Source organism: Tyto alba, unplaced genomic scaffold, assembly GCF_018691265.1.
Source record: "Tyto alba isolate M040663 unplaced genomic scaffold, T.alba_DEE_v4.0 Super-Scaffold_22, whole genome shotgun sequence".
Taxonomy (NCBI): Eukaryota; Metazoa; Chordata; class Aves; order Strigiformes; family Tytonidae; genus Tyto; species Tyto alba.
In genome coordinates this window covers 3,269,392-3,288,701 of record NW_024881296.1, presented here as the reverse complement: position 1 = coordinate 3,288,701, position 19,310 = coordinate 3,269,392, and positions in this window count along the sequence as shown.

The following is a 19,310-nucleotide window of genomic DNA, read 5'->3' as shown; positions in this document are numbered from 1 at the left end:
ACAAGGGTTTTTTTCCCCCCTTCCCAATTTTTAATGTGACAAGCTTATATAGCACAAAATTATAATTGGAAAGCATTTTAATTCAGCCTGATTGGAGTATTATGAAGATCTTAAACTTATATATGTTGACAGAACTGGAAGAAAGAATTATCCAGTAGCATTATCTTTTAATGGCTGTTTCTATTTTTGTCCTGAATTCATTTGCTTAGAATAATAACTAAAGCCTTTTGCTGTATATGCAGACAGCATCACTGATGGTTCAGTTAGCAGACAAAGGGATAAATACACTTAATTTTATGGAAACTTTGCTAGATGAATTTGTTTAATGCCAAATCAACATTTTGGGGTTTTTTAGCTAGAAATAATTATACAGGATTGATGGTTAAAAAGTTATCAACAGGCTAAAATGAACCATTGACAGAATAGATGAGTTCACACTGAACAAAGAAGCAAGGTCACTGTTAATATCTTGATTATCTCAAGATAATCAGTTATTCATCTTCTGAGGTATTCTGCTTTTCATAGCTTAAAACTTTTAGAGAAGGCAGCAATTTAGGCTAAACATTCATAGTAGTAAAGGCAAGGAACTGAAACATCTTTTTTCTACAGGATACATTGAAAAGGTTTTTTGTGTTGCTTATGAAATATGTATACTGTTGGGGAGATACTGCATTTTTATTGGGTTTCAGTATATTTACAGTTTTCTTCCCTCTGCAGATAAGTCCACATCTGATGTATGAAATTCTTTTGGGGTAAATACCAGATTCTAGAAACTACAAAGTAAGATCTGTCTTCTAGTGCTTTTGAGTGCATTTACATTGTCTCATAAAATAAGTGCTGTCTTTATGTGCAGCTATAATAAGATCTTTAGTTTAGATTTTCATTTGGTCAGGTATATTATTTGATGTTCTGAAGATGGGCTCCAAAGATTATTTTCTTTCCATCTCCTGCATCTCACACAGAGATCCAATTTTTATTATTTATCCAGCACAGTCTTCAGGTTATTTGATAATGCAGCTGCTGGTATTTGCTTCATGAAACCAACTGTCTCCAGAAGGTAAGTGCCATGAGGGCCTTTGCTGGTTGTTTTCATAATGAGAGTTTTCCTGTGAAAATAGCAGCATACTTATGCTCGGGTTTATAAATGCATGCTATTCAGAGCTTTACACTATACAGTCATTTGCAAAAAAAAAAAAAAATAGAAAAAAAAAAAAAAAAAAAAAAAAAACAAAAAAAAAAAAACCAGACCAAGCAATGCTCTCCACAAGCAGTGAGTAGAGTTCATTCATGTAATGATGTAATGATATCGCTTTGAAATGGATGCTACTGAAAAATGCATGTTGTGTAACTATCTGCCATTTCCAAATGTCATACAATTCTTTGCCCTTAGAGAGGGACAGCAAAGCCTAGATAAGGTTGGCTTTAAATTTAATATGGCTTGCTCTCATGACATATTCAGGTTTAATGTTGAGAGAGAGAATGGATTTTGATTCTGTAAATCAGTTTTCTATTAATCTTGCAATATTGTTAATGATCTGGGTAATTTGTTTAATATACATTTGTGTATTGTTCAGCCTGTATCTTTTAGTGGATCCTGCTGTTCTTTATTAACGAATAGCTACTGAACCAACTGCAATAATGTGGGCACTGAATTTCATCTGAAATGTATTGACTTCCCATTTTGTGACATGTCAAGAAATTAGCCAGATTTAAAAGAAGAGGTACGTTTTGTGAAAAGACATAAAAGGAGATATATTAAAAGCTGATAGGGCGTGTCAAGCATGGGGATGAAGTTGGCACAGAGAGGCCTGAGAATAAAAACATGGGATTAGAGGAAGAGATGGAAATTAACCCTATATATTACCCTTCTCAGTTAAACTTTACACAGGTCCCCAATTCCATTTAAAACTAATTCCTTCCTTCACTAAAACATAAAATTTAAATACCTTTATCTTGTTGAACAAAAACTATTTACAATTCAGGTGAAGCATGGCAGAATAAACCTTCCCACTGTTTTCTGCAGCACAACACCAAGAAGTATCCCTTAGCTTTTCTATATTAAAAGTGCAGTTGCTTTGATGGTGTATGTAACACATATATGCTCCCATGATTAACATCTTAAACAAAGATGTGCCACTTTCTCTTTGCATTGGCATTCTCAACAAGATAGATGGTAGATGCAAAGACACAGATATGGATACAAATGTACACAATAACCTAATACTCATCTTCCCTGGCATCTGCATAACTGAGGCCTTTTCTTAATGATTTATACAATTCCAAGAGATTTCCAACTACTATGTAAGGCAAACTGAGCAAAGTGTTCACCTTAGATTATTAGTATTAGGAGACAATGTTATATGATGTATGGGTTTGGACAGGGTACTATTTCCTGGATAAAGTTAATTATTAAATATAAGGGTTTGCTGAGCTCTATTTCCCCTTGGAGAACTTCAGGAGAGAGGCGAAGTGTTTCTAAATCTGTTTTGCACCCACCTGAGGGACTGCAGATTGCTGCCTGGCTGAAGTGGGCCTGACTCAACAGTGTGATGAACTAGTCCTTTGCTTCTCTTCATTCCTTCACCTTGTTCAGTCATTTCTACCTACATTGAAGAAGAAATTAAAAATCCTAGTTTATGGGAGGATTTTTTGTTCCTAGGTAGGCCTCATTTGGGGAAGAACTTCCTAAGTGGAAAACCTACTTGGAGACCTACCCAGCCCTTCTTTAGAAATTTCTCATAATATTGTCTGAAAAGACCTTTTTTGATTGGAAGAGACAAAATCTGATGTTTGGATTGGAGAGCTTCTGCAGGAATAGGATCTTTCATTTAGATTGAATGTACTTTAATGTGGTATTTTATAGGTGACTGGGTCCTCTGTTTTAAATAAAAGAAGGCTTCAAATTGTAGAATGGGCCCTGACCCCTACTGCCCCTGATCTCCCCACCCCTCCCTGGCCCTAGGCAGGTCTGTTTTGGCCAACACAGCAAGAAGGGAGACTACCTGTGCAATGGCTATTCTTGTGAAGTGTGGCAGGAATGATAACTCTCACCCAGTGTGTGAAGTGACCTCCCAAACAAATGTCATATTCATAACATAATGCTTATTTATAGCATGCTGAACTTTTGAGTCTTGCATGGGATCAGTGTGCCAATTTGTAAGCACGCAAAGCTTTTTGATCTAAGTTGATACAGCAAAGGGATAGGAAAAGAAACAGGGAGGTAAAATGTCTTTTTCTCTGCATGGACAGACACAGGAGTAAAATCCCATTGTCTTGGATCCTAGCCCTGTGTTCTGTCTGCCTCAAGACTTGCTCTGCTGGAATCAGCTCCCTTGAGATCCCAGATGTCATAAATTTCAGGTCAGATCAACTTTTCACTCATCCCCTCTCTCCTTTCTTGGCTGTCCGAGGCACACAGAAGACTGTAGGTTAGTTACTTCATCTTCCACTGTGGGAAACTGCACAAGATTCCCAAGTGCTAGAAGTTTCAGCAGCTCCCTAGATACTTCATTCCTGCCCAATACCAGTGTCACTGACTCTAGGGCTTTTCTGCTCATTCTCTAATTCTCTTCAACCATCTATATAACTCATAGTGTGAGACAGCATACAGCTTTTTGGTTTGTTTTTCTTGTTAGCCTTTCATGATTGTTTCGGATATTTTGAAGCTATGCAGAGATCTCAGATATTTTGATGACTCAGAAAAAGCATAAGATACACAATTAAGTGTAACAAACCCATTCCTGTGACAGAAAAACTTTTAGTTTGCCCAGCCAGGAACTGTAATTCAAGAAGCACAAATTAATATTTCATTGACAGCTTCTCTGGTGTGGGGGCATATTAACTAAAACCTGTTGTGCACATCAACAGGAAAACAAGTATGTTTTCATCAAATAGCTGAGAGCTTTCAGAGTTGATGTTGGAGGCCAGTAATTGAAAGGTAAACACTGAAGTACAGTCATCCACTCCTGGGAGGAATGTGTATAAGAAGGGAAACTCAAGTAGTCTTACTCTAACCTAAGGACATTTCAGAATAGATTAGAAAAAAGCAGCAGAATGCAAGAAACATGTAGAAACTGTACTGCTCACTACCTTTCCCAGGGCAGAAATGGGGCACAAGAAAAGTGTTGATTTTATTTCTTTCCCAAGTAAAGGGAGGTATGCCCCTGTATTTGGCATTTGACAAGTTTTGGTTGAATCCAGTATCTGTGGATTCTGTCTCTATAGGGATGGTCCAGCAGCTGGGGCACTATGGGGTTAAAAGGTGATGCTTTCTAGATGTCCAGCTCCAGGACCGAGTAGCTTTTTCAGCCTCTCTGATTTCAGGAAATAACTGTCAATCCTTGAAGAGATTTGGCCCAATGCCAAGGATCAAAAGGCTTTGATGTTTTCTGTTTGGGTGGAGTTAATCGGTATCAGTACTAGTAATTGCCAGTTAGGGATTGGGGACTCTGTGAGCCCCAAGAAGTTGTTCTTCCTGGAATCCTTTGGGTGTTTCCTGTAGTTGCTCAGTAGACTGTCCAGTTTTCCTTTCTGTTTCATGTGCTATAGGCAGTATGGGAATTATTTCCTTTTGGAAATATTGCATGTTGGTATTTGGAAGAGGAGAGGAAACAAAAAAACCCCAGACTTCTTTGATATTCCAATTCTGTGAGGAACTTTTCTTCTTTCTTAATACTTTTGGCCAGCTGTAGTCAAAACTAGAGTTCAACTTCTTCCCACCCCAGTTAAACTCTGTACTTTCATGGCTTGAGGGGTTTGATTTTCAATTCTAAATCAGTGCTGCTGCTGTTAAGAGAGTAAAGATGTTGTGTAGCTGATCACAGGTGTCAGGCAGCTGTTATGTCAGTGGATAATGCAAAAGCAAGGATGATTTCTAACTTACAGTAAGTCACTGAGGGCTGATGATTTTGCTAGCATTTGGCCCTTGAAAAACTGCTGCCTTCAGTCTCTTTATAGTGTCTGACGAAAAGAGTAACATATCAGGAGTGCAAGCACATTCTCATTCTCCACCATTAGTGGATGATGAATAAGGTGTCAGATGAGGTTGTTTACTTGGAAAGCAAAATGAAGGAAAGCAACCCTATAAAAGGAGACAGTCCTTCAGGAGAAAGATGGTTGCTGAAGAAGCACAAAGTTGTCATTAATTCTTTGCAAAATATTATTTGTATGAGCTAGAATTCTGTGACAGAAAAACTTATATTTAAGTCAGAATATAAAAACATAAAAGATAGTGGTAACTGGATAAATATGAGAAAACAAAATAATCTATGAATAACTTTTTTCTTGTTTATACTGATCTCTCTTCCATCACAAGGCCTAGTGTGTTTCTACTGTGAGCAAACTTTCTATGGGCTGAGACACAGTGAATCCTATCAACTATTTGGTAGTAGGAAGAGATTAAGGATATATTAAATATTCTGCAGGGAGAGGCTTGGTAATGCAGGAATTTTCTCCTTGTAAAGCTGTATTGAAGCAACTTTCATATAAGAATTAGAGCTGACCTATCCATGCAGAAAATGAAACCTTGAGCTCTCTGTAGATTAAACCTATGGAGGGTTATATGGTCTAGATGGTTTGCTGTATTATTTTCTTTACCAAGTCCAGTCTAGTAATTTAAATGTGGTCTAAAAGTACAGTCCTACTAAAATAAACATAAAAGAATAATTTTTTGCCCTTCCAGAACTTTTGTTTTCCTTGAGCAAAACAAGTCTTAATTTTCTACTTTCGTAATTATGTTATGTTTTATTTAATGTAAAAAAACATTTATTGAGTTCTCCCTGAACTGGCTGTGTGTCTCTACTTAAAAAATTGATGTTTATATAAGAATAAAAATTTTTTTCTACCTGGTTGATTGGATCATTTCAGTTATGTTAGACCCATTGCATAGAGAGGCAAGTCTCACATTTACTGGATACTGTTTTTAATGCATCATCAATTAGCATATCTGAAAACATTTATTATTGCTAGGATAGTTTCAGAGAGCTGTGACTGACAGTTGAAAGTTGCTGAGATGATTACCTGAATCATGAATGTACTGCCATTCTTTAGCCCAACCTTGGCAGTGAGGGAGAACAGTATCACCATTTCATAAGATAAACCTCTGATAGCAAAACATTTTGAATAGAGATTGAGTAGCAAAGAAATGAGAGAAGCAATCCAGGTCAGGTCCTCAGCCATCGTCAGTTGACCCCACTGGGCCATGGAGGTGTGCTGCATTTTGACACTGTTCCTTTGAGAGCTTCCCACTGGACAGGTGCAGATGAGGAAAGCAGTTTGAGAAAACACTGAGCTGCAGATAAAAAACAGCAAAATGTTCCCCCTACTTATTTTTAGTCCAGAGACCTGGGAAGTCAAGCTGGTTGCTGCTGCTCCCAGGTGCAAAATTGTTGTTTGGGGTGGGAGATAACTGTGGCTGCACCCCACCTCTCCAGTTCCCTCTGAAGCAGCCCACTAAGTCTCAATGTCTCTGTCCCAGCCCCTTCTACTTTCTCTCACTGTTCATCTCCTGTGACAGAAGCAGCCTAGCTCAGCCTGGCCTCTGTAACCTTTCACCACATGATAAGAGGCAATCCAGAGCCAAAGCTGGATGCTTACATAAACACAGGAATGGCTTTGGCGGTCCATTCAGATACTCCGAAAAAATGCAACAGCAGGCCCAGTTGAGACAGTGTGTCTAAACCCATGTTGATCCCTACACAGCATGGACAGCTCTCCCACTTTTCTGACCCCATGGATTTCTTTTCATAGCAGACGTGCTTTCAGTCTTCTTTGAATTAATAGCACAAGCTCAAAAGCCAGTATGAATTACAGGGAACTCCTTCAACATATTTCTCCCTTAACAAGGCAGTTGTGAAATTTTCATTAGCTGTAGACACAACAGAAAAGCTATTAAAGGTTTTTACCATTGAGGAGTATTAATTGTACTTCATAGAGACCAGCACTGTGCCTTACCTAAGTTCATCTAACCAGAAAGTGAACAAAACCTGCACTACTTGTTGCCTGAACCTAACTCTAACAGAAACAGCTCTATCATATCATGGCACCATTGATAAAGGGCTATGCAGACTGAACCTCATCAAGAAAGACATAATTCTTGTAAATATTAATTCATTTCACTCAGAGGCAAGAACCTCTGGTGCTTTATTGTGGAGTGGCTGGAAAAAAATAGGCATGTCGTGAGCAATCCAGACCGAGGGGCCTCACAATTGCAGCTGTTGTGAAGGACATATGCAAGGTCGAAAGAAATAATGAAATTGGGGTTTTGAGAAACTGCCTATGTTACAGAGAGGTAAGGAGGTTGGAATGTAAGAACAAGATAACAAGAGGGAGAAACAGAATGTAGGTACAGCAGAGCAAGGCGTGTGAACAAGCAGCTTTAACCTATTAGCAACCAAAACGTAACACATGTGCTTTGTGCTAGTGTATAAATTGCTGTGTATCCTTTAATAAAGTGGCATTAACTTGATCACATTGATCGTGTATGTTGTGTCCGAGACTTCTGCATCACTTTATAACTTTTACGATAAAATATTCTAAATCCCATGGTGCAGGCTAAGCAGGAAACCAATTTTCAATCAGACTTTTCCCTGCAAGGTTTATACTTTGTAATTAAAATACACATGGCTGTAGCATATGTTTCCAAAACTGCCAAGCAGGCAAAAATGGGATTTTCAGAATGGATTAGATGGACAAGGTGTGTTGAAAGGCACCTGGGCAAATTGCGCTGAGAACAAAGTAGGTGCTGAACTGTCACTGAGAATCGAAAAGAGCAAGACTTTTACTTCTATTTGTGCCAAAGAAAATCATTCTTAATGATATATTCAGTCTTCAGGTCTCATTCACAGAGAGCTGGGTAGGTTTTTTCCTTATGTGTTGTGTTTTTAAACCTATTTCTTCCAAAGGAAGACTCCTGGGTTGAAAAAGGGATGCACATTACTTGAGACTGCATCCAGCAAGGGACTTGGGTCACAAGAATTTGGCCTGGCGGCTTTCTGACATGCTCAGGTGGAGCCCATGTCATGTAAAGAAGATGGGAAGAGCTCGATGTTTAAGAAGGAACTTTCATTCTAACCCAAACTAGATAATAAGATTTAAAAAGAGGTGACATGAATTGTGAATCTGTTCCAGATTAAAAATAAAAGATAAAAAGTTCTCTTATGGCACCTTTCTTGGTAGCTATTTTTATTCTGTTGGGCTGAATGCTCTTTTTCTGCTACCCCACTTCATTATATGCATTTTGCTTTTGCTGACAAACCCACAGATTTAGAACTAAACCAGTTTGCAGCTGATTAAGGATGGTGTGTCTGCCAATTTCTTATGTATTTTCTCTCTTACTGTGCCCTTCATAAAAATGACAGTCATGTTATAAATCGTAGTTTAAATTAATACCTGCAAGTGCTTATCTCTGAAGAGGAGATAAGCTGCTGTGTTCAAGGACTCAAAGCGTATGGCATCAAACATTAAAGCTGCTGTGTTCAAGGACTCAAAGCGTATGGCATCAAACATTAAAGGCTACCTAAATTGTTCACCTTTTTTCCTTTGCCCAATGCTTTGTATTTTCTTTTCTAGCATTCCTTATATCATTAACAGTTCTCACATAAACGGTGCCTTAATGGCGGTAGGTGACATGAGGTGACTTATGGTGCAACACTGTCATTTATCACCTTGTGGTGGAGCCACCAGTGATTCAAGCTCTCGCCTGAGCGTAATGTCTTGGATAGTGCCTTGAGCTCTGGAGGTAGCCTTTGTCCTTACTCATGGGAACTCTTCTGAAAAATGTTTCTAAAAGCTCTGAGTGTTAGTCGCATATTTAAGTGCAGCATAGCATTTGGTGTGACCAGTGCTATGAATCCTGGAGCCAAAATCAGTAGTAAATTTAATCTCTGTTCTGGGACCCTAAATGCAGATTTGAACACTTATGGTCAGCATCCTAACCCATGCCCATGGGTGCTTTTCTTGTTGATTAACATTAGGACACATAGTGGTTTTAAAAGCCTGCTCTTTGCTCAAAAGTGCCAGAGGGCGAAAGCAAATAAGTAAACTGTAAGACTGAAAGATTGCTTAAAAATGAGAACATAGTGTGTTTGAAGGTAAAAAGGCTTTGCCTGCCCATTCTGCATCTGTTCCATCTCTGCAGAAGTATGTGCTCTGTTTTTTAAATTAAAATTATTGGTTAGACCATATTAGCTCGTAAAGTATTTCAGACTGTAGTGAAAATTTCTGCTTCCACTGACATCCTTGGTCCTTTTGAAAGACAAGCCGCTCATGAACCTCAGTGCATTTGGGATCCTGATTCTAGGAAGTACTTGAAATTGTAGCTTTTTTCATGACTGAGATAAACAAACTTATAAGGACAGAAACTCTCTATGTAATTTTTTTAACTTTTAGCAGTTGTATGTTTGGTCTGATTGGGTTTTTTTGCTTTTGTTTTGTGTTTTGTGGTTTGTTTTTTTTTTTTTTTTTTTTTTGTATCAGGTACGTGCCTGAATTTTGTTTGTTATTGTATTTGTTCTGTTGCTAAAATACCAAGTCAAATTTAAAAAATCCTTAGTCTCATTACATCATTAGATTAAAATGTCACTGATGCTATCTCAGCCCAAGGAAGAGCCAAGGAATACTGGGCCACTAGCATCCTCAGATATTTCTAAGTTCTCTGTTTCTTAGTTTCAGATAGCTGCTTCTGGAATGTGTTCAGAAGCTCTTCAAATACAAGCAACAGAGAGTGTGCCAGGGCAGAAGTAGTTAGACCTGGGGGATCCCTTTAATCTTGAGAAACAAATTAACAAAGTATTAACAGATCAGTGTCTACAGCCACACTGGATGAAAGGCTTCCTAGGAACAGACACCTGAATTTTGGTTGTGTTCCCTTGGCCATGGAACAGCATGAGCGAGGAATGACTGCTAGAAGAGGGGCACAGTATTCCCAAATGGATGGTTGCAGGTTCCCCAGAAATAATCAGTTCTGTGGAACTGACTCTTATGGGGGGTTTGTGAGATAGTGAGAGCAGATCCTCTGTTCTCCTGAGGATTTCTGTGTGTTTTCCAACAAAAGCTGCTTTCAACTGACATCTTTGAGGAAGTGCCCTTGGATTATGCATGCTCACACTGATTTCCTCCTGTAAAAATCCAGTCAAAGAATATATGTAACAGTCATTGTGTTCTCACAGCTCTGCAGCTGGGAGGACTGCCACTTTTCTGTCATTTCATAAAAAAGCTGTAGTTTCTTTCTGTTTTATGGCAACTTTTGGAAGCCAGGAGCAAGTAAGTGTTGAAGAAATAACCCAGGCTTATGAGTAGTGAATTTTCACCTTTATGCCTAAGACAGCTAGTGCCAAATTCTGTTCAAATAAACAGTCCTGCTGGGGAACACCAGGTTGGTGTGAAAGCATACTTCAGGGCATAGACTGCTTTAATGATGTTTAATACCAAATAAAAACAGTGCAGAACTGCAATCCATTCTGCTTGTGTTGCATCAGTGAAATTTCTGTTGACCTCAGCAGGCATGTTGTCTGGTGAGGCTGAAGCAGCACCTTTCTTTTTGCTGGAATGAGATTATTTAGTTCATTTTAAGGGATGGAAGTATCTCACATCTCAACATTTTCATATCACACCAAAGACTAAATGTAATTCAAGTCACCTCTCAAGTATTTGTGTAGTGAATCTAGTAAGCGGATTGAACCTTACTGTGGCTCCAGGGAACTGCATCATGAATCAACAACTGTTCACCAGTTGGCTTTGTTTGCAGAGGCTTAAAGACATACTTGAATGGTGCTGTACTGAAAAGGTGCTGCATTCCAGCCCTTTCAGATGTGCGGAGACTGCACTGGCTGATTATTTAGAGCTTTGTTTAGGGGCTTTGCAAGATGCTGTGTCAAATATTAGAGTCAGTAGATATGGAGAATGAACATTTAGGGTACTGGGCAGCCATACCAGAAATGCAAGCTGTTTCAGGGAAGACACCTCAGAGGAGGCAGACAGGAGGCACAGTGGGTTTGCCATGACAAAGTAGTACATCTCATTCACATATCTGCTTAGCTTTCTTATTTCCCATAGCAGTTTCTCACACTGTTCTGTTTGGGCTTTGCACATATTTTGGCCCCATCTTTTCTCTGCGTCTCTTCTTTCATGCCATCTTTGTTTTGTGTATTGTCTTCGGTTTATCCATCTTTCACTTATTTCCCTCCTCCCTCCTCCTCTGCATTCCCATTGCCTTCTCTCCTTGCTTTTCCATTCCTTCAGTCTCACTCTCTTCAGACCCCTTACTTTGCCACTCTTCCTGTGTTACTTCCACCTTTACATTTTCCTGGGCAGCCTGCAAGAACCAACTGGTAGGGTGTAATCACCCTGGCTAGATCCAAATGGAAGCACGGCTGCAGCTTCTAGAGAAAACTCTTGCATCTCCAGGTACCCCTTGGCTCTAAGAAAGGAGAGGACCAGCACATGGTTCCTCCTGTGCTAACTGATCCAGGCAGTGTTCTGCAGGGAAGCTCAGAAGGGGAGCTGCAGCTCAGTTTCTTCAGGAGGCTTTGAGACTGTTATCCCTTCCCAGTGAGGCCCTCAAGGTACAATAAGGACCTGAGCTGTCATATTCAGATCAAGGCCTCACCTAGGAGCATTTAGGTCTGTTTGGTAGAGAAGGTCAGGCCAAGATATACTCACCATATATTTGCGGATTTTTGCCTCCAGTCATTCTCGGTCTAATGCAGTCAGAACTGCTAAAGTTCATTCAAAAGGTACAGGTGTTATCCTGCCATAGGGATATGTACTACAGAACATGCCTTAGGAATAAAGAGGTAGTACATTGTGTTGGAAACTGTCCCTGCCTTTGGAGAGCTTCTGTAGTCTAAAAAAAAGTCCGCAGCCACGTTTGGCATTTGCTCAACCCACAGAACTTAGTTATTATCTATCATGGGCTTGTAATTTATCCATTAGCTGACAAGCTATGCTGACAGACTTTTCAGAAATCTGTCACTCTTTGATAAAATGCTTAGTCTTAGCTCTTTCCCTTTCTTCACCATGTAGTTACAACAGATTTTAATTGTAATAGGGTAAAAACAAAGTTTAACAAATTTTTGCGAATTCAGAGGAAATTAAACTTCTATGCAGATTATTTCCTGTGTATGTTTCTTGAAAAAAATTGCCTTATGAGCCCTGGCTTTTTATTTTCTTTTATTTTAGAAGAAGCATTGGTACAAAGAACTGGGAGTGTTCTGTCAGGTTAGCAATTCCACCCCCTTCTTGCTGAATGCACCATGTTACAGCCTTTTCTATAAGTTTAGCAAGCTATACCTTAAAACTTATTTCCAGACATAAGACCTCACTCCTTCAGTGGTTTTCTTTTAACACTTGATCTTTTAATTTTCAGTGTAATCATGCCTCAGTATGGATTAATAATACCCATTTGTTCTTAAAACAATACTGTACCTGGTCTTAAGTGTCCCTTCCTTGTCAGTGCTTTCCCCTGGATGTGTTTTCTGTGATTCTGTGATTGTGACTTTCAGAGAAGCCCTATCCCTTCTCTTCTGTTGCTTTGGTTAAAAAAACTCAGCTGGACTTTGCAACCTTTGGGCTGACTCTTGGTTCCCATGACTGTCCTCATTGGGGTTTTTTTGATATCTGCAGCAGTTTCAATCCTTCTTGAATCTGAGTGACCAGAATTGTTCACATTATTCCAAATATTCCCAGTGCAGCTCATCAAATTCATGACTAAAGAAAGACCCTGCTTTTGTCAGAAATGTTAGGTAACTAATAATTGTCAATGACTATCAGCAGAAAGATAGCTAATGAATACCTCAATCTTAGACACTCTTTAACCTTGCAGCAAATACTGATTTTAAGACACAATTTCCTTTAGAAGTGTGTGAAGAGTTCCTATGATGTTATAATTATGACTTCTTTCCAGAAGGCATTCTCTCTTCCAGCATTTGCCTGACTTCACTTTGTACATGCAATAAAAGAAAATCAGATCTAACATCTTAGCCAAATCCTCAGAGGTCAAGAAAACTGCAATTAGCCCATGTGACTGTAGCCACAAAGCCATCCTTCTCTCCTGCTGTTAGTGCCAGCTCACAGCCCACTCCTGCTTTGATTTCCTGGTGACCTTTCATTTCAGTGATCAGCCATGTTGAGACTCTCATGAGGGATGATACAGAAATGAATGGAATCGCTTCCTGAGCAGAGAAATGCCAGACCTTAAACAGGCAGCTGGGGAGGGCGGGGGATAAACTGATGGTCAGTTCTTGTGAAGGAAGAACTTGTTTCTCTGCCAAAATGTTAGAGTCTCTGTAGACTCTAGTGGGATTTTGCATTTCCTCATAATCTTTCATGTAAATGTTCCAATAGTGGGTGCCTGATCGAATTAGATAAATACCCCCATTTTGTAGATGAGTACAACACTGAAGTGAGTGGCAGACCTGAGAGGGAATTCAGTCTCTGAGTTCACATATTTGAACCACAGAGCCATGCTATCATTACACAGGTCTTCCTTTTTAGACCCTACTGTCAGCATCATCATTTATCATGCATATGTGGGTAGTTTTATTAAGGTAACTAATATATTAATAGCAAACACTGTTTGTTTTTAAAATTATTAACAGATTATTTAATTATTCCTCAATGGTATAATGAGTACATTCAGCCCATGTCTATACAGCAGTGTCAAGCTGTGTTAGTCACCTGTTAACCATGGTGAGTCAATGTGTGATTTCCAAATTACATACAAATTAATGATATTGGTCCACCTGCACTGGTCTATTTCAGGAAGAAGTGGTACTTGCCAGGTAGCAGGAGTGGCAAGGAGATGCTAATCAGTGGCTGGCATTTGCTGTATTGAAAGAAAAAGAAAAGAGAAAAAAACAGACAAAAAAATTCCTGGACCCTTCATGAAGGAGGGGCTGTTTTCTGGCTGTACCTGTCAGGGAATTCTTTCAGAAAAGAAAACATAGAAGAAGGAGGACTGTTGTATTAGGACATCAGTGGTGTCTCTTAGGCAAGCAACACACCAGCATTGTGCCAAGTACCTTGGGCCTAGAGCACAGCACTAGGTGGTTCAGAAACTGTTTTACAGACATTCTGTTGAGACCCAGCATAAGGGAGGTTCACTGATTTTATCTAATCTGTTTCTAAACTGATTCAATTAAACTGCCAAAACTTTTTTTCCTATTATTTTTTTCCCAGTGTGTATTCAAGGCCTTTGTTAAAGACAATAGTTACCATTAGTGCTAAGTTGCTTTCATCCCTAGAGCTCAAGTGCTTTGCAAGGATGAGTGTTATCGGTCTGATTGAACAGTTGCACATGCCCAATTACAAAGACTTGAAGCAATTGTTGGAGAACGTGATGAGTGAAACTCAGGCTGTACAGGCTCAGAGAGTGAGGAAAGCTTCCTTGACCCACTTCTGTGAGTGCGTCTCTTGCTTCTCAGAGATGGAAGATGGTCATGTCTATCAGAGTGAGAGGACATATAAGGAGGAGTGTAAAGGAAATAAATATTGTTTTATAACAATTCTAGCACTTCTGGAAATTAACTTTGTATAGTATTGAAAGTGAAAATAACAATTTTTTCTTTTGACTTGTTTTCCTCTTTTGAAAAGCATTCTGTCATTGCCCTGAAATGGTTTAAAAGGAGATGTAATGACCATGTATTTCTCCTAAAATTGAGTGATGTGACTGTTACGAATCATTTCATTCCTAGGATAAAATCTGTTGAACACGAGCACTGTTGGTCATAGAGTTGTTCTGACATTGATCTGAGCTCAGGAAAAGGGGAAGGGTCATTGCTGCTGACTTAATAAAGTTGATTTGTTCAGAGGCAAATACAAATCAGTTTGTTAAATCAGTAAAGCAGAGAGTGGCATCCAGGCCATAGAGTACACTTTATTAAAGGGTCTGTCTTGGAAAGGAAGAAAAAAAATCTAGTGATGGAACTGAGATTGTAGCTGTTAAGATTGTAAACATGCAGGGATTTCTTGTGCAAGGGGCTGAATGTCCTCACTAGTTACCTCTTGAAAATGTAGATGTGGAAAGATCATGATTTAACTGGTGCCTAGGGTCCTCAGATAAGAGTGCTGAGTTTTAGGCTCTAGTCCCTCTTACATAACTTGCTGCATTCCATATCCAGTGACTCCTGAATATCAAGTGCATAGACAGTCTTTTTGCCATGTCTGTGCTTTAGGTAATTAAAGGCTAGGGGATTTTGAGGATTGCATTTCTGGATGTGGCTAAACTTTACCTCCTTGAATCTTTAAACCCTCTTTGGGATATAGTACCATTGCACACTGGGTAATAATTATTAGATACAATACATAGGATTTAGTTATTGGAGTAGGAATGAAATTTCATCAGTTCCCAAAATGGAATTGGACACACATTTCACAAAGATTGTTTCAAAATGGATGTTTGAGTTCTTGTATAACATCTCTGCTGTTGAAAACTTTACTCAGTGTCCTGGTTTCGGCTATGACAGAGTTAATTTTCTTCATAGTAGCTGGTACAGTGCTGTATTTTGGATGTGGTTGATAACACACTGGTGTTTTAGTTATTGTTGAGTAGTGCTTATCCTAAATCAAGGATTTTTCAGTCTCCCATGACCTATAAGAGGACAGGTGCACAAGAAGCTGGGAAGGAGCATGGCCAGAAGAGCTGACTCAAACTAGCCAAAGGGATATTCCATACTATAAGATGAGATGGTCAGCATATAAACTGGGGGGAGCTGGCCGGGAGGGGCTGATCGTTGCTCAGGGACTGGCTGGGCATTGGTCAGTGGGCAGTGAGCGATTGCATTGTGCATCACTTCTCTCTTTTTGTTATCTTCCTTCTCATTGCCAATATTATTATTATATCTTATTTTATTTCAACTATTAAACTATTCTTATCTCAACCAAAGAGCTTTACTTTTTTTTTCTTTCTGATTCTCCATCCCAGTGGGGGAGGGAAGTGGGGGGAGGAGAAGAATGAGTAAGTGGCTGCATGGTACTTAGTTGCCAGTTGAGGTTAAACCACGACATTCAGGTTTAGAAATAATACAAATGTTCATGCTTTTTATTCGTCTATTTCATGCTGTCAGACTTTTCATTAATGTCTTTCACAGACAATTCAACAGTTGAAGTAAAAAAAAATAAATTGAAAGTAATTTTTTAACATTTTTTCAAATTCCTCAGGCAATGAGTCAACTCAGTGGTACAGTAAATTGGCAAAAACCCCTGTTTTTACAGCTGTTGTACAACACACAAATGTGAGCTGGAACCAACTGTGCTATCCCTGATGGAAAGATTTGTGAAGCTGAATTGTGGAAGGGGGGAACCATCAGAGGGGGCTGGAGTTTTTTTATAAGTGCTTCTGAGTAGGCTGAGGCTTTCAGTTGGTGTAACTGAATGTCTGGTTATGGACTGTGTTTGTTTCTGTAGTAGTAAATAGAAGAGTTGAGGCGAAGTTAGAATAAAATATCTTGCCATATAGATTCACTAAAGGGTTGTACATACATTTTGAACAGCATGGCTGGTACCACCTCAGTGAAACCTGTGTGTTTCACCAGCTGTTAGAATACTACCCATACAGTAAAGAGCTCGGAAGAGAGGCACTGGAAGATTTAGAGCAATGCCACCTAGTGATAAAATATAATCTCCTGAAATAACTCAATTTTAATTTTACAGGCTTTAATATGCTTATACCTTTAATGTACTCTTTGACAATTCCACTTGTTAGTATAGAACTTGGACCTCAAAAATGCCTTGAGGCATAGTTAGAGCTTTTGCTAAGCACCAGCTTGGATTTGTAGGTATGGCTCATATGCCACTAAGAGTTGCTGGCAGAGCTGACCAGGAGGAGCCTCTTTGCCTCACTTCATTTCTCTTGTCTTAGACCAGTCAGTGGCTGAATGCTGATACCACTACTTAGCAGGAGTGAGTGCATCTGAATCTAACCATCTGAATTGTTAGCCTTTGATGCCTGACAGTGAATAATTTTTTCCCCCAACAGCTGCTTGAATAAGGTGACCATCTGCTCCTTATTAAAAAACAGAATCCTTTATTCAGTGCCTAATGTTGTGCGGCCTATAGCAGTTGAATATAGGGTGTACTTTGTCCCACATTTCAGCAATAATCATACAGAGGAGTCCATACAAAGATACAATGGCATGATTTGATAAGATCCATAATTGTTTTCTTGCAAATAGAACACTGCAGGCTTTTCTTTCCCTTTTCCAGTGTTCATTTTTTCTGTTTTTCATATTTCTTTTTGTATTTCCTGATAATGCAAACAGTTATTCAATATCTTTGATTCGTTACTGTGACCCTTTAATAGACAAAATTATTTGGAATGTTCTGTATTACATACTTCCATAAGAAGATTGAATCACTACGCTTCCCACTGAGATAATTTTTGTCTTGTGATGCCCTTCATGATTTTGGGGATCTTGCTGATTAATTTCCTCATGAAAGGTATCACCATGGTTCAAAGGGGTGGTTCCTGAGGGTAATCTGAACAGGATATGTCTGTCAGAACCTGCTAAAACAAATCTTTAGGCAAAACAGCAATGCACATTTAAGGACCCACATGCTTTTTCTTTTTGATATTTTTAAAATAGTGGTCCATGGCTCTGCCAAGACCAGTGTCCTATCATAGGTATATGATAGGACAAATCTGTGGTAAAACCTAGACCTTTTATTTCCTTTCAAATCTAAATTCCTTTGTCTTGAATTTGAAACTGTTGATTTCAAATGAAGTGTCAGCCTGTCCTCTTTTTGGTATTTTTGTACTCTCTTCTCTGAAGTGAAATTCAAATGGAAAATTTGTTGAATACCAAGTCCTCCCTTTGGATGCTGATGCAGCTCTGCTCCCACTGAGAGGTAAGGGTTGCAAAGAGCTAACAAATTATTGAGAAGCCTTTTGAAGGGCCCCCCCTTGAAGCAATCACGGTAGTTCTGATGGAAAATAGGTTCTCACTCATTAAAATCTGATTGTGGAGCAAAGTAAAAACAAAACCCAAAGTAAGCTAAACTTCAATTTTGCTGTACCAAGATGTTTATTGAAGACTTGACCTCTCATCTGCTCCTCAGAGCTTCTTTATCTTCTACAAGTAAAATTAAGATATAGCCAAACACCGGGTTCGTGCAGTGGTTTAGAAGTGACTTCTTGAGCAGAGCCTGCACGCATTTTTGTGATGTTCACTATAGTTATCTCAGATGAGAAGTAATAACAGGTAATGCATTTTTTTTATGAAGAGAATGATGATATGAGAGCAGTTTAGGGGACAAGCGATGTGTTTTTCCTAGAGATTTATTTGCTTTTATTTTTTCCATTTTTCTTACACTGTCAAATTCGACTTTCTTTTAAAATTATGAATGTGCAGTGGCTTTTTGGTGAATTGTTTATGAAGTCATGATACAGCTTAGTGTGACAATATGTGTATATACACTTCATAATGATTTGGAAAAGGTCAGCACTACAGAAAAGAAGGGTGTAGGAATAGATGTGTTTGTTTTTATGCCAAAAATCCAGACAAAATTACTTCTGTCAGGGGAGAATTTAAAGGAAAAAATAGGCTTTGTCATCCATCTCCCACTGAATTTCAGCAACCTTTATAGAAAATCCTCCATTTTTCTTTACAAAAGGCTGTTTGTTGTTGTCTATAGCACAGCACTTCTGAACCTCAGACTTGAATGAGGTTTCATTACGTGAAGTCTTAGTAATCATTATACAAGGTGCATGTGAGATGGAGGAAAAAAATCAAATTTTAATTTCTGCCTATGTGTTTCCCATTGCTAATCTGTCTCCTCTGCACCAGCTGTGGCATCGTTGGTGGCCGAGGGTTGGGCTGATGGGTGGTGGCAGCTGTTCTCAGTGCCACCATGTTGGGATATGGCACACTGACCCTCCCAGAGCCCAAGCTGGTACCTGCTAAGGACTGTCTGCAGCATCCTCTGAGTTTTGTGCCCGAGTTTTTATCCTGTGCTGGCATCCCAGCTCCAATGCCTCTGTACCAGGAGTGTGAAAAGGTCACTGCTTGCAAGGGGAAAGGTTTTAGGCAGGGCCTGAGACAGCTGAATGTGACAAAATCTAAAGGTAGCTATGCAGAGATCCTGAAGGAAGTTAACTTTAAGAGAAGTAAATAGCTGTTAACTTAAAACTGTTATTCTGGCATTATGCTTTAAGCTATTTTGGGGGGTTTTCTATTTTTTTATAGTGAGGTTTAAGACTTTTTAAATTCATGATGACATGAAGGAAAAAACGCTGGTCTGCAGTCTTTTCCAGGGAGCAGTGTGAACTGCAGGCCTGTGAAACTGGTGCAAGAAAGAGCACAAACAAATTCACCTCA